This window comes from Topomyia yanbarensis, chromosome 1 (genome assembly GCF_030247195.1).
Source record: "Topomyia yanbarensis strain Yona2022 chromosome 1, ASM3024719v1, whole genome shotgun sequence".
NCBI lineage: Eukaryota > Metazoa > Arthropoda > Insecta > Diptera > Culicidae > Topomyia > Topomyia yanbarensis.
Window position 1 is genome coordinate 53,267,430 of NC_080670.1, and position 10,581 is coordinate 53,278,010.

At 38.1% G+C, this 10,581-nt stretch overlaps 1 protein-coding gene across 1 annotated transcript in view; it reads right to left on the minus strand.

The window, feature by feature from the left end:
- Window positions 1-2,145, minus strand: part of LOC131677631 (mucin-2) — a 110,368-nt gene extending 108,223 nt beyond the window's left edge. Inside the window, exon 1 of the mRNA XM_058957527.1 lies at window positions 997-2,145. The gene's annotated coding sequence lies outside the window, so the exon portion shown is untranslated. The remainder of the gene's footprint in view (window positions 1-996) is intronic.
- Window positions 2,146-10,581: the final 8,436 nt, after the last annotated feature.

Consider the following 10,581-nt stretch of genomic DNA (forward strand, 5'->3'; position numbering starts at 1 on the left):
TGTGTATCCTCAACATCTCTTTAACCAATCGTCCATAACCCTGTATACTATCTATTCCTTTAACCACTTCATCTAATCCATAACCATCTTCCAAAATTGCAAATATCTGGAAGTAATAATCTTTAAACTGGAAAATATTTTTAAGAGAATAGAATAAAGCATGTTCTCCTTCGTGATCAGCCTGTCATCATCAAATCTGACTATTTCAGTATCAACACGATACCCGCAAACAACAGCTTCGAAAATCTGTATATGCATTGAATACTTTACGCTGACGTCACAAATGAACTCGAGTGTTCATTTTTGACAGTTCGCTTGTACTGTTTACATGGACTTATAAAAATTCTTTGCGATTTGCTTCGAGCGAATTTAGTCGTCCACAAAAATTTTCTAAGTCCATGTAAACAGTACAAGTGAACTGTCAAGAAAAGTGAGGTTAACTGTGTCAGTAAAGAACCTAATATAGATAACATCATGTTTGCCATTCGGTGAGGTTCTACCCGTTTCTATGGTATATCTAGCAATACAAGTAAAATTGGCGAATCTCCATAGGATCACCGGAAACACTTGGATATTTTCAGACTACGACAGTAAGCAAAGCTTGTTTGCCGTATTGTTGACTGCGTATCATGTATAAAGAGTATATCTAACATAATTTACTTTAAACTTTATTTGACAGTTATTCAAAATTACAAACACACGTGTTTTATTCCCGGCGAAAACAAGGAAAACTGACCATCATCTTATGAAAACCGTTCAAAGGGACAACCGTAATTGATCCCATTGTATAATTGCAACTTGATTTTGAATATAAATATATTTTCGGCAAACATCAAGAAGCTTTTTCTTTAGGACACAAAAAGTGCCGAAATCAATCGAAGCCGCTTTTGCTTAAATATTCGATCGAACGCCTATTTTCACCGCCTATTTGCATTCCCAAGTCGCAATAATTCAACCATTCACATACACACACACGCACAAAACACACCACCTTACCTTTCAAGGTTTGCTCGGGGCAACAATCACCTGGTCGTAATCCACCTAGTGGCCGCTGAGCCTGTTTCAACTTTCCTGGCTGATGCGTTAGATGTCGTTTCTCTCGGTTCCAACGAAAAGGGGGGCCCTCACGCTTGACCGACTGTCCGTGCAACTCGGGGGCCTGCTTCGGTTCGAATCCACCAGAAAGGGGCACGCGCGTGCAGCGAGTGATCGGCAGTCAGTCCTACCGACAGACAGACAGACAGGGAGCGAAGGAGCTGGAGCGAAACTTCAATTTGTCATCCAGCAAGCGGCGAACCTGTTTCTTGTTTTCTCGGTCAACTTGTTTTCTTCGACAGCTTTTCGATTTCTTCTGCCCGATTGATAGGAGGATAGGCTTTCACTGCTTTTTCCACTTGCACGAGTTTGTCATCACACTCTTTACACTTCCTGTTTTTTTTCTATAGCTTATTGTGTACTACAGGGATGCTGTTAAATGGTTTCGCAAAACCGCCTCTCATAAATATTCAAATATCAAATTTTTCGGTGAAATCTCTCTGATACGTGCAGCGAGCTCAGTGTCAATTTGTTACTGGATGATCCTTCCCGATCGGCACTTTACCATCATTATCAACTTCGATTTCACCCTCGTCTTCGTTTCTCTTGATTTAATTTTCGAAAACTTATATGAAATTCATCAGCATGGTAGAGTACGAACACGAAAGAGGAAATTGCCCAACTTTAATAGTTATCAACCAGCTGACACACATTAGCGATATTTTATTTTTCTTAAAAACAAAACTTAGCACAGCCGCGGTTTCGCCTCACTCTCTCTCCTCTGTCTGATTATTGAAGTCCTTCACTCGCCGCTGTTCGTTAGAGCGCAAAGGGCTGTTGAGGGGGCGGAGGCTATGAATCGCACTTTCTTTCACCCTCTGCGAGTGTATGTTCGCTAGGTTCCCCTCGGCGCATCACTAAACTCGCGCCAACGTGAGCAAAAGATGAAAAGAAATGTTCAAGAGTTCCTCGCGGATCACAACCTTTCTTTTCTTCGCTTTTTCGTGACTCGGCTTGCACGAAGTATTTCCACTTCACACAACTGCTTTCGCTGTGCAGCAACACTCTTCCGCTTCGACGTTTTCTTTAGCGCCTGAAACCTCACACACGACCGCCTCAGACAACGGCACGAGATAGAATGAATGGTAAAGAAATTCCAGTGGACCACCACCTTTTGCCAAAGCAACCGCGCGGCTCGAGACGACGATGTCGATCTTGAGAAAGAAAGTTTTTTGGGGGGCTCTCTCTCAGTTTCGCGATCGTGCACCGCACAGGGCAGTCGTCGCCGGCCGAGCAAACGAAACACAACCGACGATGCAACGTGTGTTGATTGGGTGGTGGAATACCGAGTGGATCGTGTGTGGATCGAGATCTCCGACACGGTGATGGTTGATGCCAACGACAATGGAGTGGATAGGAGAGTGGTGCTTCCGTTTCGGTCAGCAGTGTTATGACGATGAACTGTTGAATGAATGAGAGTACTACGCGGCATGAACTGCTGAATTAGGAGAGTAAAAAAACATTCGGTGCGGCAAAAATAAGATAGTTTTGAATTTAATAACGTTTCAGGCTTGGTAGCGTTTTATATTGTTTCATAAAATCCTAGATAAAAACTGCATTCGTGTTGCGTTCAAAAGAAGTCATATTTATAATTTCACATATTGTTTATGCAATGTTTTGCCGAATCCTGGGAGGGCCTACAATTTGTACACAAATTGCAACCTCCGTTGCAAAATCAGTATTTGCTCAATATTTTCGAATAAATTCTTCAAATATAGGGTCCTAATTGCATATTTTACCGTCTAATCGCTAGTGCATCGAATTCGTAACAGAAATACTTGCATTCTTGCCTTTGGAAATAGTAATAAGTGCTGAAACGGCGCAAAAAGTATAGGGGAACATCGGGGGTCTTGGTCAGATTTTCAGTAAAACCTACGTGAATCTCTAAAAAAATTCAATCTTTCAAAACTCATTTAAATGTAATGTGCAAAAGTATTGTGCGTATTCATGATTTTTTTTGCGGAATTGTTAATTTACTTTTTCAAAAGTTATAAAAGTTTTTCTGTGATCGTTTTTTTCTGGGCAAGTCTCCCCACTGCGAGGAAACTTAACCAAGAGAATTTTGAAGCATCACGACAGAAAATAATAGTATAAAACATACTGTAATCATTTTTTCCATATTATCGAAGTCGTTAAATCAGGGAAAGATATAAAAATTGTAGTTCATGAATTTTGATTTTTACAACGTATTTTCTTTTTGGGATTAATTTTATTGATTACATTGCATGTTCACACGTCACGTTAGTTGTTATGTTCAATGCCGTGATAATTTTATAAATAACTAGCTAATCCCCATCGCATCGACGAAATAGGAGGAAAACACAATTTGTTCCGAAGCGCCATTTGGCAGGCAGATAACTCCCAACCAATAGCACACAAACACGCTCCATAACAATTGGGTCATTAAGCTATATTTAGTTTTTTGTTCCATTCGATAAATTTTAGGTCCGATATACATATTATAACATTATTTCAAAAAAAAATCGTAATACGTAAAAACGATTTTTTTGTTTTTTTTTTAAATAAATATTATGTAAACTTGGCAACAATACATAGGAAAACTGCGGTTGTTTACATCTGGTCTATCAAGACAACACCCAAAATGAAAAAAACTATATGCATTGGATGGTGTTTATGTCAAATAAAAATAACCCTGCGGGAAAACCGGGAAAACACTATTAATTTTTTTATGACAGGGCATCATTTGTCGTGAAATTACATATGTCTTCAAAGGATGGAGACTGGGCGCCAAAAAACCGATTAAATTTACCTAACATTGAGATTGAACCATTGTGGTATAATTTATCACAAGAGTTTTTTGCAGTTGCTCAGTAAATTGGCTGGTGATACAAGACACGCATATAGTATTAGTATTTTAAGTATTAGCAGAAGCATTAAATTGACCTGTTGATTTAGGTTCCTTCTTAAAATTTTGTTGCAAGGCCATTTTTTGGACAGCTTTTTCACTTCTCAGAATGATTTGAAACGATCTTTTTGCCACCTCGATGTTAATACAATGTATCGCTTGTGCTGATTCTGAGAATAATTTCTGATCAGAACTCGAACAAATAACGGCTTATTTATGTGGCTTGTATCAACAGAAAATGGCAACCGATTCATCAAATGGAAATGACATATGTGATAATTAGTATCAGAATGGTAAAATCTCACTATTAGGAGTAGAATATGAGTTTTTTGGCCTTCCTACCACCTTTATGTAGTTCAGAAAATCCTTCTGAAAAGTTCTTTCGAAGATTTTAAGACTATACATACTCTTTACAGGGATATTTGGGGTTGAAATGTAGCTACAGTGAAGACCCGTTTTTATCAGCCCCTTGGAGAATTTTATGCTGATAAAACAGAGACATTGATCAGGAATCAGAATATATTGGTTTAAATGGCACGTTCCCCGTATGTAGTCGGAGATTTGTGCCTTTCCGAACCGAAGCTTTTAAAATATTTCCTTAGATATTAGCTCGCAACATTTTCTGATTATCTACTTTATGTTCCCCTTAGGGGGTCTGACAGTGCAAAATTAAAAAAAAAATTATTGTTGCGTTTTTCGGATCTCTAAGATAAGGAATATATGCCCAAGAAAGGATTTACTTGAATTCAACTAGGTTTGTCTGCTAGAGCCCATCAAACTACCAACTATCAATTTTCATATGAAGCTGATTAAATCGGGGGCTGATAAATTCAACATGGTTCCTGCTGAGACGAAGTCGAGACGCACCCATGACCTTATTAAGTTAGTATTTTTGCCCTTCATGTACCAAGAGTGGGAACAAGTTTCGCCTTTGGGAGAAAGATTGGTGTTTACCCAATTTTTCCTCCTTAGGGAGGAATATAGCATAGTTCAATTTTTGGAGACACACAGTTTTATAGATCTCATATTCCATGGATCTTTTGGTCACGAATGGTTTACTTCGTTTTCCTTAAGTGCATATGACCTGCCAAATCAGGTACTTCTAAGCGAATTTCGATACTTCTTCCATTTGAAACAATCATCCACAGCAGTCCTTACTCGTGAAATATTCCTATCCTTGCAACTGCTTGATATCCGCTTTGATGTTAGTCTCATAATCAATGACGTAGCAGAGTTTTTGGTCGCTCGTTTTGGCAACACTAGAATGGTATTCATCCCGATTTGGGAAGTTATATAAGTCTTATAAGTTTTCAATCAGGATCTTTTCTTGGCTCTTTTGACAAAACTGTGCGAAACATTTAGTTTTCTGGCCAAGTCCCTTGTTGAAATATTCGCATTCCGCTTGAAATGAGCAATTACTACTCTGTCGGTTTGTTACGCGTTGTTCCTGGTTTTCGTACAACCTCCGACATGTGGCTCACTGTCATCCGTTCCATGAACTTTAGGAACCTTTGAGACGGTCGAATGAAGTATACTCATCAGTTTTCCTAAGACGCGATGCGACAACCCCAGATTTTACCATTGGGTGAAAAATTTCATTCGCGAACGGTTTGCTGATTTTCTTCCGTCTTGACCGGAATCTCACTGACAATTGCTGAACTTAGCGGATATAAATAATTCACTCTAAAGAGAAACTGGGCAAATTTTGGTTAATTTTGGTCAAGTATGAGAAAAGTTACGCAAGTTTCAAGTAATCGCAATAATTATCAACACACTTCCTTAAATTTATTTTCTTTTAGATTTATAAAATATCCAAGTTTCTGTTAAGCTAACCCATTAACCCATATCAAATTATAATATTTGTATAAAAAAATGGATGGATATGAAGGTTGCAACCGTACAGTTGCCCTAATCGATATTCAAATAAGAAGTTAACTATAGTAGGCCCCGTCAGTATTTTAAGTTCCGGAGCCCGGCGAGGCTCTCGGCGGCCCAACCCTCGACAAATGCCGGTTCCATTTTTAAGCACATTTGGCGTTGAGTGAAATACAATACAATACAATAATTGGCTTATTTATCTAAGAACTCCATCTTAAATACAACAACTGATTCCTAAATATTTGGCTTTTGCATCGGTTGTTACATTCGAGTGAGAATCATAAGCTATAAGCATTTCTTTAAAAATTGATTACTCTTTTTAATTTACTTGAATTAAAAACATCGATTTGAACTATTTACAAAAGTTTTGGCTTTGCGGCTTATTTTGAATCATTTTTTTTAATTTTCAATATTAGTTCTTATACAGTTTAAGATTGTAAGAAAATCGAAATAAAATGGTTGAACTGTGTAAAATACCGTAAATCTTTCATTTTATTAAAAAAAAATGACCTTAATCCGTGGAAATCATCCTTTAATGTTAATATAAGCTAGAAATCCCTTAAAAATTGATTCATTGAAATGTAGACACTAGCAGGCAGTGTTGCATTGAGTAACCGAAAACAGAAAACCTTCATGCACTGTCGCGAGCACTCAGCGTCGACACTCTTTCAGCATAAGTTCTCACACTGAGATAGCAACACATACTGAAATTCGCACTACGTGAGTACCGCTATGCGATATATTCTGTCTTCTTGCTCTTTTGCTCACTTGGTTTCGGCTCAATGTGACCGAAACCTGTCAGTGACAGTCATTTTTTTTTAAATTATTGTCAATTTTTTGTTTCGGCAGGGGAATCTATATGTAAAAACCATATGCTCGATGCAGTTCATGAATTCAAATGTAATTCAGAAATTGGTTTGGTTGCTTAAAGGTAACTGTTTGAAGAAAACCATAATACAATTGAGGCCACTGGTTAATTATGAATGGAAATTAAACAGTGTCCATGTATAACGGCATGATTGAAACTTGTTAAAGTTTAGATTCGATCTATTTACATGTATCCTTTATTGAAAATGATCGTGATGAGCATGACTATAGTTCTTGATGAGTTGCTATAGCCGTTTATTTTCGTGCGGATTTCCACTCTCACGATACAAATATTGTTGAACCAATCTTTAACGGACTGTTTATTTTTAAAACAACACCGTACTGTGAGAATATTGCAGCCTATAGCTTCTTCCCAGTGGTCATAAACTAGATAAATACCCCGCACCCGACCAAGCCACGTGAAAAATATCATGAAATGCAATTCCACAGTACAATGCATACTGCCTGAAATAGCATATTCGTCATTTATTCTATGAAATCCCCTACATAGGACTGACATTCGAGTATATGAAATATGAATGAAAATATAGGTCAGCAGGTCAGTAGGCTTTATTCTGTTTACACAGAGCTTAGGGAAGGCAGCATATTACCCCACACCATCCAACTACCCTCTCACCTAGTAATTGCTAGAACGAGTGGATTCTTCCATCTACATTATGTATTTCCAATCGCAGTAGGCAGGGCTAGAAAAAACGAAAAATCGAAACAAATGGTACAGTTCGTATGTTCGGATCGTATTATTCAAAATTCAACAAAAGAGCTCTTAAAAATAGTTCCAGTGAACCAGATCAGGAAACAGTATACAAGGCAGTAAATTAAGTAGCACATGCGTATAATTTAAGTTCAAATTTCAGTATACCGTTTTTCAACTTTCAGGACAGCGCAGAAGGAAAACAAGCATTGGCTGCTGGTTGAATTAGATAATGTAAAACAGTAAATAGCAATCGCGTGCGTTCATTTTTAGTTCATTGCTTTTATTTTGTGACTTCAAACCCAATACATAACAAACTTATAAATAGGGTGAATATTTACATATATACATTTAAATACATCCAAAACCAGTGATAATCAAATACTTCAAAAACTTACAACTAGGGAAATTATGTGCATATATACATTTAGAGATATAGTGGATGTAGCAGTTGTTAACATGCCGTGCTATGGATATGTTATAGAAAGATTATTTCGCGTTAAAACTCTTCCAGTCGTAAAGTGTCGGAAGGACTTTTTCGAATAACTCTTTGTTGAGTTTGACAAGTAATATATCTTCCAATACATCCTCAGATATTCCAGTTCGCAAATCCGATAAAACCAAGCCTAATGCACTGAAGGAGCGTTCTACTGATATTTGGCTCGCCGGTGTAGCTAGAACTACCATCGCTACTGCATACAGTTGAGGATGGGAGGCTTTGCGAGCGATCTAATGGTTCCACACATTATAATCATGTGGCTGGCGGGGTTCTATCTCGAGCATTTTAAGTTGTTGAAGCAAAGGTGATGTAGTGTTTGATGAAGAAGCACTTAATGATCCGCCAAACAATTTGGTTAGAAATTCATCCTTATCGGAGTCCTTGCTTTTCGCTTCACTATCGTTGACAATCGACGTGGATCCCGATGGTCGTAAATGCTGTATCCGGTTCCAAACACTTATTATATACTGCTATAATGGAAAGTTATGTGTTCATATTCTGAGCAGATACAAGGGAGTTGCTACCAGGTTAACTAAAACTTGGTTGTTACCTGCACGTTATTTTTTTCCTCTGGCGTAAACACTAGTGAATGTAGGAAATTAAAGCGGGGATCCAAATATAGAGCCGACTTAAACGCCATGTTCTCTTTTAAAACGGCAATACGGCGATTAAGGGATTCCTGCAATGGCGCAGAGAATCTGTTGTCGGTAATTGCTTCAACTTCTTTGATAGCCAAAAGCCATTGCAAATAAAAATCTGAATATGATTGGTGATTGTGCTGCATTAATTTAGTAGTGATATACAAGGGCTTGAACGCATTTTCGTACTCCTTCATATAATTCCAATCGTCCTCGTTTAGAACTGCAATAACAGTTTGAAAATAAGTTGCAAGAGTATATATATAATAATAATGCCTTAAGAAATTGTGTGCGACTTACTTAGTTCTGGAAACTGCTCGACTAGGCTGAAGAAAAATGCTTCTTGCTGTATGATGCTTCGAATCATTATGTACTTTCCGCTCCATCTAGTGGGTGACCACAGTGGGGGATAGGTGGCTCCGTTGACTTCGAAAAAACTTTTGTACTTAATTTTTTTCACGCTTTTCACAAATTCAGTAATGGATTTGATGTTGCAATCGCTATTTTTGACAACATCATTCAATGCCAACTAAAATGTGTGAGCTGCACAACGAACAATATTGAAGTGTGTGCTCATTTCCGTTGTTAAAGCCTCGACGAAATCGTCTTGCTTGTGGTCGTCATCAATTATGTCCGAATGTACACCATGAGATTGAATTGCTTCCGTGAAGAGTTCCTGGAGCTGCTTTGCAGCGGATAGCATATTGGCACCGTTGTCTGAAGTAATCGAAAATATTTGTTCAGTCGAAACACCATACCGGCTGAGAATTTCCAAAACTTTGGTTTTTAAAAACTTTGCTGTTTGGCTCTCGCGTACTTCAATCATGCCTAGAGATAATACCAATTAAATTTATTTCACATGCGCATCTTTATTAAACTTATTACTTACACAAAATTCGTATAACAACCTCATTGGCCATTTGGTACTGGGCGTTGATCCCAAGAATATGCCGATTGTGCTTCGATGCTGAATCGATTTTCAGTGAAATCAAACGATTTGCCATTTCCTCTCTCAACTTTTCGATTATCCTCACTGATGCGACATGTACGTGTGTTTTAGCGTTATTTCTTGTTATTTTAATGTTGACTGCATCTGAAATTGGGTCCAACAACATCCGGAGACCTTCCCAATCGAAGCACCGCATCGGTAGATTATGGATAACGATTAGCTTTAAACAAGCTTCGGTGAAATTTTGTGCATCAATTGCCACCGGCCATTTCGCAACTGTGCGCTTCATTTTTGCAATGTCCTCATCGGCTTTGGCAAGTCCTCGAAAGCTTGCCGCCTCCGGATGCTTGAGTCGGAAATGACGAGTAAAATTACCGGCGTCGTAGTTGTTTTGAAAATATCCGCAACTTATACTCTCGTCTATATTGCATTTAAAACCTTCCTCTACTATTTTAACACACTCACGGGTAATCGACGCGTATGAACGCTTTTTAGCTTTTTTATCCTGTTCCATTTTAAAAATGTAAATTCGCGCAAACAAAATCAAAACACCTTTACCACAAGAAGGATTTGAACAGATAAAATGGCGTGCGATTGGCAATTCGAAAAGAGGAAAGTATGTTTTGTTTGCTCACTCTAACAGGCAAGACACTCTGTTGCACGCAAGCCGTAGTTTTTTTTCTCACTTCTTGAGCGTTTTTTCAAAACGTCATATCTGCAATGAGTTACTCTCTTTGTTTACTTTCTCTTCTGTTAATAATTCGGTCACTTTAACATTTATCCCTCAGCTCTTTGCATAATATGCTAGTTAAAACCACCGTCTTTCGATCTGTACTGTAAAATAAGTGAAAAGTGTTATAGTGACGCCGTAAAAATCGAAAGAGAAAGTATAAACAGAGAGTAACTCATTGCAGATATGACGTTTTGAAAAAACGCTCAAGACTTGTTGTTCGTCGCTGTTGCTGGTACTCAAAACGTTCAGATTCGGTCGCTCAAGTTCTCTCAACTGGAGAAGACGATCATTTTGATTCGTGACCGAAGATTTACGTGCATTTTGAAGAAATAATGACAGTCATG